Source organism: Coenobita brevimanus, chromosome 68, assembly GCF_032717465.1.
Source record: "Coenobita brevimanus isolate Jiangsu-jjx chromosome 68, ASM3271746v2, whole genome shotgun sequence".
In the NCBI taxonomy this organism is placed as follows: Eukaryota; Metazoa; Arthropoda; class Malacostraca; order Decapoda; family Coenobitidae; genus Coenobita; species Coenobita brevimanus.
This window is the reverse complement of record NC_137021.1, coordinates 14,750,978-14,764,651: the sequence shown is the minus strand read 5'-3', so window position 1 is coordinate 14,764,651 and position 13,674 is coordinate 14,750,978. Positions and strand designations below refer to the sequence as shown.

The window sequence follows — 13,674 nt, the reverse complement described above, 5'->3', positions numbered from 1 at the left end:
TTAAGAAGAGAGAATTTGGTAGGTGGGTGGAATGGGCTATGGGTGGGTGCGCCGGGCTACAAATGATCATGGATGGTAGGACAAGGTGGGACAAGTACACCCAGTGGAGATGGACGTTGATGGTGGGAATATATCTTCCTTACTTGTACAATGCTGGAGGATAAAAGTAGAATGGAGTAGGAAAAAAAAAATGTGTGAAGAGTAGTGTGTGAGATGAGCAAAGAGGCTGGTGGGGAGTGATGCAGGACAGGAGTAAGACACTCTGTGAAGAAAGGCATTGAAGTTTGGATGGTTTAGGAGTAGCGATGGTTCATTGAAGGTGAAAGAGGGAAAAATGAGAGGAGCTAGTGAAAGGGAGTCAGGATTGTAAAAAAGAAAAAAAAAACGGCATTTTTAGACAACAAACTCAACCCACATTGGTTTAATTTCAAAACCCAGGGTTTTAGAAAAAAAAAAAAAAAAAAAAAAAGGAGGGGGGTTTGAAACGAGAAACTTTGTTTTTAATGGGCATTTTTTAAATGTTAGCTTTGCTTCTTAAAAGCATGTTGCTGCTCCATAAAGTTGATTTCCTTATATTCATGCATCAGTTCCTGTGTCGATGTATGGTACCAGTATACAGTATTTAATTTAATGATAAGCAACGTTGGGTCTGGTTAGTACTTGGATGGGTGACCGCCTGGGAACACCAGATGCTGTTGGCATAACGTTCTCCCTGCGTGTCAAGTGGGGTTGGTGGAGGATTAGTGACCCTCCCTATAAAACAATTAACTCTAAGCCCTTGGCCACCCCGTTTGGGATACATGGCGTCTGGCAGTGATGATGATGATGATTTTAATGTTTAGTACACGGTACCGGTAATTTGGAAATATAAATCAAACGTTTTTCTATTATAGCTTCTATCACAGTTGTGGAGACTAAAACAGTCGGACCCAACTAGTTTTCATTTAACCCACCCCATCCCGACGTTTTCTAGGCAGTGGTACGCCCCAGTCCCAACATTTTTGGACTTTTTTTTTTTTTTTTTTTTTTTTTTTTTTTGGCTCCAACATCCGCTTTTGGTGAGAAACATCGAAAATTCATAGAGAAATCGCTCACCTGAGGTTTAAAATACTCGATCTAGGTACGAGTACGTCCTTACCTGACTGGGTTTTCTAACAGGCTGGCACCAAAGAAAACGAGTTCTATGGGAGGGTAACTATTTTATCCACTCATAAACAGTATTTATTTATTTACTTGGTACGAATTTATATGTAGTACAAGAGTATATTGGTTTTCAAACAGTAATATAGTCATTATAAGCATTGTTTCACTCAGTAACTCATCACCATTCATGACCTTTTTTTCCCACATTACCTGATCATCATTTCTGACTGTTTCTTCCTCTAATGCTATGTAAACTTTGTCCTTCACATTGTCATCGATTAGGGAATCACTCTGGCCCTGAATGTCTTTATTGGCCAGGTCACTGGTAACAGGTGAATTGCCGAGACAATGGCGTGCAGGGGGGGGGGAGAGGTTATGCGGTGTAAGGCATTATCCCTGCTTGGCATCTTATAGAGGAATAGAGGAAGGTGTCCCATGTATACGTGCCAAAAATAACTCGTGAAATCACTCGCAAAAAATGAAAATTGTGCAAATTAGGGACCTTGCAATGTTGCCGCATTAATTCACGTCTCCGGGATATGAGTGCACATCATGTGAGGACGTGAATTCACGTCTCCGGGACGCGGCGGGTTAAGGCACTGAACGTTCAGTCTTGATTTTGTGTGCTTGTCAGATCACAAGAACAATTCAGATTCAAATTGTAAAAGAATTCCCTCCCTCATTTTCATTAATTTTTAAAACTGCTATTTTGATAACTGTTGTTTTTTTTTTAAGAAAATGAAACTGACTGTGCTTTTGTAAAGACTGGCTACAAACTCCAGTGCAGTAAATACGAGTATGTATACAAATCCTTACAGTAAATCTAACCATATCGAGATGAGCAGAGTGGTGGCAGTATACTGAACAGCAATATATATATAAAATAAGCAGTACAGAGCTCTCAATTACGATCTCTTGTGAGTTAATAATTCAGTGTATGTGGATGGACAAGGGGCTCACCAAGACGTAAAGTAGCATGATGCTAGGACGAGGGTGTAGAAGCCGCAGTTAACCCGTCACGTCCCGAGCTATTTCGCACCTCCGATATCCCCCAATCCCGAGCGATTTTGGAAAAAATTTTTTTTGGCTAAAACCTCCGCTTTTGGTGAGAAACATCGAAAATTCATAGAGAAATCGCTCACCTGAGGTTTAAAATACTCGATACAGGTAGCAGTACCTCCTCACCTTACTGGGTTTTCTATCAGGCTGGCTCCAAAGAAAACGAGTTCTAAGGGGGGGTAACTATTCCACACCACTCATAAACGGTATTTATTTATTTATTTGGTACGAATTTATATGTAGTATGAGAGTATATTGGTTTTCAAACAGTAATATAGGCATTATAAGCATTGTTTCACTCACTAACTCATCAACATACCTGACATTTTTTGGCAACATTACCTGATCATCATTTCTGACTGTTTCTTCCTCTAATGCTATGTAAACTTTGTCCTCCACATTGTCATCGATTGGGGAATCACTCTGGCCCTGAATGTCTTTATTGGCGAGGTCATTGGTAACAGGTGAATTGCCGAGACAATGGCATGCCGGGGAGGGGGGGGAGGTTATGCGGTGTAAGGCATTGTCCCTGCCTGGCATCTTGTAGAGGAATAGAGGAAGGTGTCCCGTGTATACATATGAAAAATCATGCGCAAAAATTGAAAATTGTGCAAATTATGAACCTTGCAGTTGCACAATGTACCAGTACATCGACGGGACTAGCTGTGACAAAAAGTTGCAACGTACCCATATGTCGATGGGATGCCTTGGGTTAAAGAGAAGCGAAGACATTTCTGGGAATGGAAAAAGGATGATAACAGAGAGGAATATTTGTCTGTTAAGCATAGAGCCAGAATGGAGGTATACGGGGCAAAATCTGAGTTTCAGACTTTAATTGGATAGCTTATATAGTGCTGAAAGGAGGAATGTGATATGTAAGGTAGCTAAACAAATGACGAGAGAAAACTGGTATCATAGATGAGTAGTGTGAGAAGAATGATAGAGGAAGGGTAATGGTACATGCTGAAGAAAATAGGGATGCTTGGAGAGAGCATTGTAACTGGTTGGTGAATGAGACGTTTTGCTGGAACAGGGAAGGTATGAAGACAGCGGATCCAGGCCTTTGGCTGATGTTTGATACTGTGAGCAGGGCAAACGGCAGCATGCAGTTGAAGGTGACATGTGCGTCTGGGTTAACTGCTGAGATGCTGAACGCCTCAGGAGATACAGAAGTGGATTTAATTATTGATTTGATAAATTCTATTTTATATGAGTTTGTTGCTCCGGGTGACTTGTTGGAGAGCGTTATTGTAAATGTGTACAGGGGAAGGGGATGCTCTGGAATGGGTAAATTATAGAGACGCAAAACTTTTGGACCAGATAATGAAGGTAATGGAGAAAGTCCTGGAAGTTATGAGAAAGGAAAGAGTCAATATTAATGAGATGCAATTTGGGTTTAATTCAGGTAAAGGGACCAGTGATGCAGTAGTCACTGTCCAACAGCTTCATGAAAAATTCATCGGAAGGAGAGAGTTGTGCTTTGTTTTTGTTGGTTTGGTGAAGACCTTTGACAGAGATCCTAGCGAGGTGGTGAAGTGGGTAGTGAGAAAGCTTGGGATTGGAGAGTGGTTGATTAGAGAGGCTATGTCTGTGTACAGTGGTGCTCACACACAGGTGACAATGAACGGAAGTTTGAGTGATCAGTTTTCCTGAATGTTGGCGTGCGTCAGGAGTTAGTTTTAATCCCTTTTGGTTCATCATGGTGCTTGAATCTGTCTCAGGTGATTTGAGAAGTGGGACTCAGTGGGAGGTGTTGTATGCTGATGACTTGGTGTTGGTTGCAGATAATGTGAGGATGGCTGAGGAAAGATTATAGAAGTGGAAAGAAAATACATGGATAAATGATATGTAGGACTGATGGTGTACTGTCCAAGCAGAGGGAAAGTGGTCATGTGCAGTTTGACACAAGAGCGTGGGGAATAATTCCTTTTGCAGTGTTTGTGGTAAGTGGGTTCATAAGAGTAGCAGTGGTATTAGAGGTAGACTATGAAGTAGTGCTGATTTTGTGTGTACGGTGTGTAGGGAAGGGCATCCAGAGGCAGAGAGATATAAAAGGATTGACTTTGCTAGAGCTTTGGTATTTTGAGGACATAATTATGTACTGGAAGTGGGGTCAGAGTAAGGAATGGTTGGAAGACTTTCAGAAAGCTGCAACATCAGACTTTTAGGGAGCTCTCCCTCCTCGCTAAGGGGTCCTTGTATGCAGCATGTGTTAGACGCATAATACTCTATGGTAGTGTGACTTGGTTAGTAAAGGAAGGGGATGTGATTATAAAGAGCCGGATGTGTAGTGCATCCTTGAATGAATGACAGTCGGGGTTAGGGAAGGGGGGGGGGGAGAATTGCGAATGAAGAGTTGAGAGGAAGGGCTGGACCTGAAAGCATTTGGACTGGCTGAGAAGGGGTAGACTGAGGTCGCTTGGGCATGTGGAGTGGATGGAAAATGACAACTGAGTACAGAGTGTGAGAGGTGTGAACACTGAAGGTAGGGTTGCGTGAGGAAGACCGGAAATAGAACTGGGACGAGTGTGACTTCAGGGATAAAGGACTGAATAAAGAGGCGGCTAGAGATCGAGCAGCATGAAGATCCGCCATTAGGTATAATAGAAGAGACACGAGTTTCTTCCTTGTACAGAATTTGAAAAAAAATAAATAAATAAAAGAAATTCAAGTAAAGTGCCATCCCTTGTTTGAGAAACAAAAATTTATGTACATTACGTGTGTGTGTGTGTGTGTGTGTGTGCGTGTGCGTGTGCGTGTGTGTGTGTGTGTGTGTGTGTGTGTGTGTGTGTGTGTGTGTGTGTGTGTGTGTGTGTGCGCGCGCGCGTGCGCGCGCGAGAATGCCAGCCTGATATATCATGTAAGAAAATTGAATATCTGTTGCTAGAGACTCATAGATATATGTCTGATGCTACTCTCAGTAGTTATATTTGTTGTGAATCACTTCCGATGACAGAGGACAGTAGAGGAGAAAAGCCCAGATGGAAAACACCCTTTGTTCGTTTACCGCTGTAGGAGGTACTGACTCCCGAGTGGTCTATGACTGCCATGAGGGAGGTTTTTAAGTTGCCTAGTATCCTCCCCTCCCGCCGTAAACTGTGTATTATTTTTTTGACGTAAGCTAAATTGACACCTGCGGAATTCTAAGAACATGGTGTTACTTGTTGCCTACAGCACGTTAAGGGTTAATTGAAACAGGAAGAGGGTTAATTTGTAATTTAATTATTATATCTGGATGTATTTTATTCTTAGTACACTATATAAAGGACCGCTTTGCCAAAATATAACCTGGGTTTTATTGTGCAAGAAAACCCACCCGGGTGAGTAATTGGGCACGTACCTGGGTAGCTGTCTAGTACAACCCTGAAGGGAATAGATGGGTGGTGGGGTTAGCTAAGCTGGTATTGCGTGGAGGGGCAGCGTGGGACAAGAACACCCAGTAATGATTGGCATTGTTAGAGGCACAACACTGGCAGAGAGGCAAAGTTCGGAGCTGGAAGGTAGAGGAGGAGTGGGTGGATTGAAGTAGGTGGTTTAGGCGTGGCTGTGGTTTAATACAAATGTTTTCAAATAGTAATATTAACAAGAAAGCAAAACTCACATATTGCTTTCCTATACCTGGCGTCTAACGAGACAAGTAAAAGCTCTCATCATAGCAAAATGTTGGTAGTGTGAAGCAGAACGCCATAAGAGAGATATGAATCGAGTCTACGTGGAGAGAATAAAAGGAAATGCGCCTGAAACAAATAACACGGAAAACTGTAAATTGAGTGGAATCAGTGAACTGAAACAAACCTTGAGAGCAAATATATACTGTACATTGCTGAATGTTTTATATATATATATATATATATATATATATATATATATATATATATATATATATATATATATATATATATACTGTATATATATATACAGAGAGAGAGAGGTTTTAGAAGTTTGATAAAAGGGAGAGGGGAGAGAGAGTGAGAGAGGAGAGCGAGAGGGAGAGAGAGGAGAGAGTGAGGAATTCACATTAAGGAGAAGTTGGAAATACTCGAGATGGAATTGACGGGAAAAAAGCAGGAGGAATGGAGGGTGGAATGATGCGGTTATGAGAGGGTGAGAGAATGATGAAGCGACAGGATATGTGAGGGAAGAAACCAGAAATAAAATAATATGACCTGTAGGTGAAATTTACGACAAAGCAATGAGATGGTCGATTGAGATGCTGAAAGTTTGTCTTCCACGGAAATGGGAAAGGGTCATTGCACTCAACTCTCTGTTCCACCAACGGTATATAGAAATCAGTGATTGGAACGAAAAAAAAAAAAAAATGCTGTAAGCACTCTGTCTGAACAGAAAATAGGTTATACCTATGACTACCAACCCTCTGTTAGCTTTATATGTATAAGAAGAGAGTTTCTCATTGTTGATAAAGTTCATAGAAACAAAATAGAAAAATCAGGAAAATATGTTGTTCATATTACTTACATTTTTGAATTATTTAGAAAATAAAAGAGTAGATAAATGTGACTGGACATATTAATTTACATAAAGATTATGAATATCGTCTGTTGTGGACACATTTGTCAGAAATGTTAAGAGTACACACTCATGTTAGTATCACCATCTTGATATGTTGATTTTTTTTTTTTTTTTTTTTTTTTTTTTACGCTGAGATTACCACTTTCTTCTTTGTCAACGTAGGCTAAAAATATAACCCATATCTTCAAAACTTATTTTGATCATGGCAGGCTACTTCCTGAAATTCATTGTCCGTTTGGGTGAAGCATAGATACATACTCGCTTCATGTCTTTATAATACAGTTACAATGCACAACAGCATTTATGAGAATTGGAATATAAGGTACAATTGTTTTTTTGTAAATATGATGCTTCAGGTATGAAATTGAAGCCGTTATTAAAATGTTGATTATGGTTAACCGGCGGATTCGGACACATTCATTTCAACCAATCACGCGGCAGGAGTGCGTAGGTGCCACATTCACGAAAGTGGATCATCAGCTGAAAAGAAATCGAGTATAGTCAGCTGGTCTTAGGTCCCATGCCTGGACTTGGGACTGAGGGTGGGCGGGGCCTGTGGTCTGTCTCTTCGTCTGTTTAATTTTAATGACTGACAGAAAATGCGAAAAGTGGAAGCCTGATGATACTAAATCACCCAAGGGGATTAGAATTGCATTTTTGAATGTGGGTATTTTGTTGGGTAGGGCAGGGAAAGTGGTCAAGGCAATGAATACCGGTAGGTGGTGAGTGGATGTTGGCTGTGTACAGGAGGTTAGATATAGGGGAGGATCAACAAGATTGATTGCCAGAGGGGTTGTCGGTATAAGATATTTTGGCAGGGAAGGGCAGATGGATATGATGTTGTGGGTGTGCTGGTTAATGAAAAATGGGTGGAATATGTCATTAATGTATTGAAAGTGAATTACAGGTTTATATTAGTAAAATTTCTTTGGTAGGCTTTCATTTTTATTTATATCGGCGTGTTCTCCACATGCTGGCTTGGATGATGTGGAGAGAGATGGACTCTGGGATGACTTGACACGTGTGGTAAGTGGTATGGGGGTTGATGAGATTGTAGTTTTGGGAAGGGATTTAAATGGTCATATAGGTGAAGTAGCTCAAGGATATGAAGGGGTACATGGAGAATGCGCATATAGTACGATAAGTGAGGAAGGGGAAAGAATACTCGAGTTTGGGGAGGCAATGAACAAGACTGTGTGTAACACGCATTTTAGGAAAAGAGAGAGTGTGTTGAGTTTACATGAGTCTGGGGGAAATTATAGCCAGATAGACTCTCCTGGTCAGAAGGTGAGGGATGTTAGAGTTATTGGGAATGAAGAGTGTGTGCAGCAACACAAATTATACGTATGTGACTTGCTGCTTAAGGAGTGGGTGATGAATAAGAGGACCTATGCACCTAAGAGGAAATATGAAAGTTGAAAAACCAAACAGTAAGGGATGCCTTCTGTAGTGCGTTGAGTAGAGTGGTGGCTGAACAGGAAGCTGTTGACAGAAGTATTAATTAACCGTACAGAACTGTCAAAAACTATCTCTTGAGAGTTACTGATTCAGTGTGTGGATGGACAAGGGTCCCCACAAGACATTAAGTAACATGGTGGTGAGAAGAGGGTGTAGAAGCTGCAGTTAAGGAGAAAAGAAGGATTTTTCGGGAATGGAAAAGGGATGGTACAAAAGGGAATAGATATATACGTGATCTGTCATGGAAAGATCAGTTCTGTTCTTTTTCACATGTTGGATGTGCTGAACCGAAGAAGTGCCTTTTTATAAACTGGCTTCCTTCTTTACCGGAGCCCTATCCACCCTTGTGCATAGTACCGCTCTCATGTACGGAACCCCACCACATGTATTGCATGCTATGGAAACAAATTCTTTTCTCATCAACTCCTCTCTTCTCATTGCCTCCGTTCAGTTTTTCACCGTTGCATCTCTAATACCCTTCTGTTGTTATTACTTTGGCCAGTGCTTCTGCAGACCCTGTCTCTATCCTCATCTGACTATGACGGGCACAAAGCAACCGTTCATTTGCATTTACTCGCCTGCTTTATATCCAGTTCTTTAGATGCAAGTTTTAACCAGTATGCTCAGTCCGTCATGTATACAACTGGTCAGCTCTGCAATTTCACTCCTCTGTCTGTCTTTGCTTGTGCGGTGACCTCTTGTCTTGCAATACAGTGTTTGAAGGAATGTTGAAATAAACATCTTGATTTTAGCCGTTTTTGTTTACCATTCTTTAGAAGAAAATTTCAGAGGCTCCTGGGCTGTAGTTCTTTCTTGTTTGCACTGAGAAATGAAAGGAAATTATGTTAGAGGGAAAATAGTTAGTGGCAGGTGTTTGTTCATGTTCTGAATCATGCCTTGAGGAATTAGAAGAAAAATTTGACAAGATGGGAATAAAAGTATCAATGTCTGACAATCTGGATAGAGAAAGATACAAGAAATATGTATTTTAAAAAAATCAAGTTGTATGTAAGCTAAAAAAAAGTTGGAGTGAAAGTATGTTACATAAGACAGAGAGACAGATCTAAAGGGAAACTGAGTGATTAGAAGAAAAATTCAGTGAGGAAGCGACGTTCCATGAAGAACAAATTGGAAACCGCGGCATCTTCACTGCCTAACAGAATGAGGCGTAGGCTTAAATATAGGCAGAGTGAACGTATTAAAGGAAAAAAAAAGAACTTGGCAAATACACAAACGAAAAGGAGACTGGTTGATGAAAGTAAAAAACCCAAGTGTGAAAACGATAATCCACCAAGAGGAAATTGGAATCTGTAGCATCTTCCTTTCCTATGGTGCCTAGAGGGAGCAGAGGTAGCGCGGAAAAAATAATATAACAAAAACAACGGCATACAAGGTTGCAACAATACTACATGGGACACCACTGTTAGGGCACACACACACACACACACACACACACACACACACACACACACACACACACACACACACACACACACACACACACACACACACACACACACACACACACACACACACACACACACACACACACGCAGGCTCATGTTCGCACACACACCAGCCGCGTCAGCATCATCAACAAATTAAACTACCGCTGAATTATTTGCGGCACAAAAATATCCTGCGAGCATCATATCAGACGTGAAAATAAAATACGACCACAACTGGCGGCAAACAGCAGTTCAAACACAGCCCCAGCAACAAGACCCGCCACAACTGCGGATATTGTAAACAGTCTCTCTCTCTCTCTCTCTCTCTCTCTCTCTCTCTCTCTCTCTCTCTACGATATATATATATATATATATATATATATATATATATATATATATATATATATATATGTATGTATATATGTATGTATGTATGTACTGTACATGAGAGAAGGTTGTGTGAGCTGGGTGGAGGCGAGTGAAATTGCGGTGGGCAGGGCGACATGGAGGCAATTTTTTTGTGGCCACCCCTTAGGAGATTAGGGCTCTGGCAATATATATATATATATATATATATATATTTATATTCATTCATTGCCAGACGCCATGTATCCCAAACGGGGTGGCCAAGGGCTTAGAGTTGATTGTTTTACAGGGAGGGGCACTAATCCTCCACCAACCCCACTTGACACGTAGGGATGCCAACAGCATCTGGTGTTCCCCGGCGGTCACCCATCCAAGTACTAACCAGACCCAACGTTGCTTAACTTCGCTGATAGGACGGGAAGCGGTGTACCCAACGTGTGGTATATATATATATATATATATATATATATATATATATTGCAAAATTATTTCTAACTTGCAGGTCTGTATCTATCTATCTATCTATATATCTATCTATATATCTATCTATCTGTCTATTGCCAGACGCCTCAATCCCGTTTGGGGTGGCCACAAACAAATCGCCTCCACGTCGTCCTGTCCCCCGCCATTTCACTGCCCTGCTCCCAACTCACACACCCCTCTCTCATATACCTCTCCACCCTATCCCTCCATCTCATCCTCGGCCTCCCCTCCCTCTTCCCCCCTCCACCTCACTCACATACACTCTCTTCGTCAGTCTTTCACCCTCCATCCTCTCCACATGGCCAAACCACCTCAGTGTTCCTCATAACACTTCCTATCACATCTACACCACAACGCTCCTTTATATCCTCATTCGTCAGCCTGTCTCTCCATGTGACTCCACAGGCTCCTCTTAAATAACTGATTTCCACTGCTCTCACTCTTGACTTGTGTCCTTCCAACAACGTCCAAGCTTCACTTCCATACGTTAGAGTTGGTATCACAATACTGTCATGTAGTAACTTTTTCACTTCCATGCTCACTTCCCTGTTTCTTATCACTTCTTTCAAAGAACCAGCAACCTTTCTTCCCTGCTGTACCCTTTCAATCACTTCACCCTCCAAACCTCCATCCTTACTTATCACACTACCCAAGTACTTAAACGTACTCACATTTTCCAATTCCTCACCATCCAGCCTCGCTGTACATTCACTGACTTCACCTCTCTCAAAGACCATCACTTTACTCTTCCCTACATTCACCTTTAGATTCCGTTTCTTACACACTCTCCCAAACTCATCCACCAAGCCTTGCAGCTCCCTTTCGTCTTCACTCAACAACACAGTATCATCTGCAAACAACAGTACAGGGATTTTCCAAACACTATCCTCTCTCACCAGGGCCACTCCAACATCCACTACCCTACCTTTTTTATTACCCCATCCATGAACAGATTGAACAACAATGGAGACATGACACATCCCTGTTTCAACCCAACCTAAGAGAAAAATTCACTTAGTTCACCATCCACACGCACTGCGGTCTTAGCACCATCATACATACTCTTCACAGCATTCAACAACTTTCCATCTACTCCATATATTCGTAATACTTTCCACAATTCTTGTCTATCCACCCTGTCATATGCTTTCTCCAAATCCATGAAAGCCGCATACAACTTCTTTCCCTTCTCTAGAAACTTTTCCACTAAAGATCTAAGAATGAATATCTGATCTACACAACCTCTTCCCTTCCTAGAGCCTCCCTGATCTTCTCCAACTAATTCCTCTGTTCTTTCTCTAACTCTGTCAATAAGTATCCTACCATACACTTTTCCTATTATACTCAGAAGACAAATGCCCCTATGATTACCACACACTTCTTTTTCCCCTTTTCCTTTGTACAGTGGAATAATTATACCTGACTTCCAATCCTCCGGGACTCTACCTTCCTCCCAGGCCAATCTGCACATCTTCCACATCCATTCTTCTACTATCTCTCCCCCATGCTTCAGCATTTCACCACACACTCCATCAATTCCTGGGGCTTTCCCCCATTTAACTTTCTTCATTGCTTCCACAACTTCTGTCCTACTGATTTCTTCCTGTCTTCTCACCTCCCTCCTTCTCCCAGCCATTCCCCAGCCACTTGTACTCGCATTACTTCCATCCTGTATGTTCATCAATTCCTTAAAGTGTTCTCTCCATCTGCTCACTTTTTCTCCCTTCTCTACTAGTAATCTACCATTTTTATCTTTCACTCCTCTGCTAACCTCACTTCCACCCTGTCTTACTTTCTTCACCTCTTTCCAAAAAATTTTCTTACAGTCCCTCCACTTTACACTCAAATTCCTTCCAAATTCCTCATCCACTCTCTTCTTGCTCTCTCTTACTAATCTTTTCACCTCTCTTTCTTTCTATATATATATATATATATATATATATATATATATATATATATATATATATATATATATATATCTGTCTATCTATCTATCTATCTATCTATCTATATATATATATATACTTTGCAAAATAATTTCTAACTTTTGCAGGTCAGTTTTCATTTCTCCTTCTAAAGTACAAATCGACTCTCACACTTATGGTGATAACCCAGTGACGAATCACATTGTCTGGCGGTGGACATGCTACGATGGCTAATTCGCTCCCAGAGGTTTATGTGTTAACGAAGAAAGTTGCAGCAAACTTGATAAAGTTTACTAAGTTAACAGTCTTATGTTTTGACACTTCTTTGAGGTGGTGTAATCGTAGAAACTCTTGGTCAAAGCTGTACCTCTGCTAAATTTAGTAGTCTGGCATTAGACAGATTAATTTATCGAAATGGTTGCCTCATGCCTCAGAGGGTTAATGAAGATACTTTTCAGTCCTGTAATACCCTGAGAGTCTTCGTTAGTTATGTATATTCACCTGATATTTAATAAAGTTATTAATTGAGGTATTACGAGCGAGCGAGAGCAGAGAGCGAAGTGTTGTTTACGTATAGCTGAGAAATAAGCGGCCCGACACGACACAGCCCGACCGCGATGGTTTTCAGAGACTATTAGCTTTCCTACTGTAGCCGCGTTTTCGTGAGGCCATTTTAGACCAGCCAAAACCGGTCAAAGATTTCTGGACCTACTTGATGTTTGCGAGAATGGATATTAGACCAGTTCCATAGGAGGGAGTGGGCGGAGTCATGACTGAATCAGCTGAGTTTCGTAGAGATAATAAAATGGTAAGAAATCAATTCAGCTATAAATATCGTCGTTACTAGCGTACACAGTAGCTGTTTGTACGTCATATAAAAGAGAATAGGACAGCTTCCCAGTGTGTCGCTGTTAGAATCATGTTCTCATCACACCGTGAAATAAATGTTCAGCTTACCTTTTCAGTTAATAAAGGACAGATAACCGGAGGCAAAGGATGCAATTTTCGTCCTTAAGGAATTATTACTGGGAAATAATTGTAATTACCGTCATTACAGTGCAATAAAACATAGAGACTCACGAAATTTGAATTTCTTTCCAGACATTTTCTTACTACTTAAGCCATTACTGATCATCTTTTTCAATTCAGGTTTAAACAAATATTCATTTCTTGTAGCATCTACGTTTATTCACCGTCCTATGTCACTGTTTACTGTTATTTGTGCATTTTTTTGTTTTTTGTTTTGTTTTTTTGTCGGCCAT

The 13,674-nt window shown here is 40.9% G+C and overlaps 1 pseudogene; it reads right to left on the bottom strand.

Moving 5' to 3' along the window:
• Positions 1–10,337: 10,337 nt before the first annotated feature.
• LOC145405914 (5S ribosomal RNA) lies at positions 10,338–10,458 on the bottom strand (annotated as a pseudogene).
• Between the last annotated feature and the right edge of the window lie 3,216 nt (positions 10,459–13,674).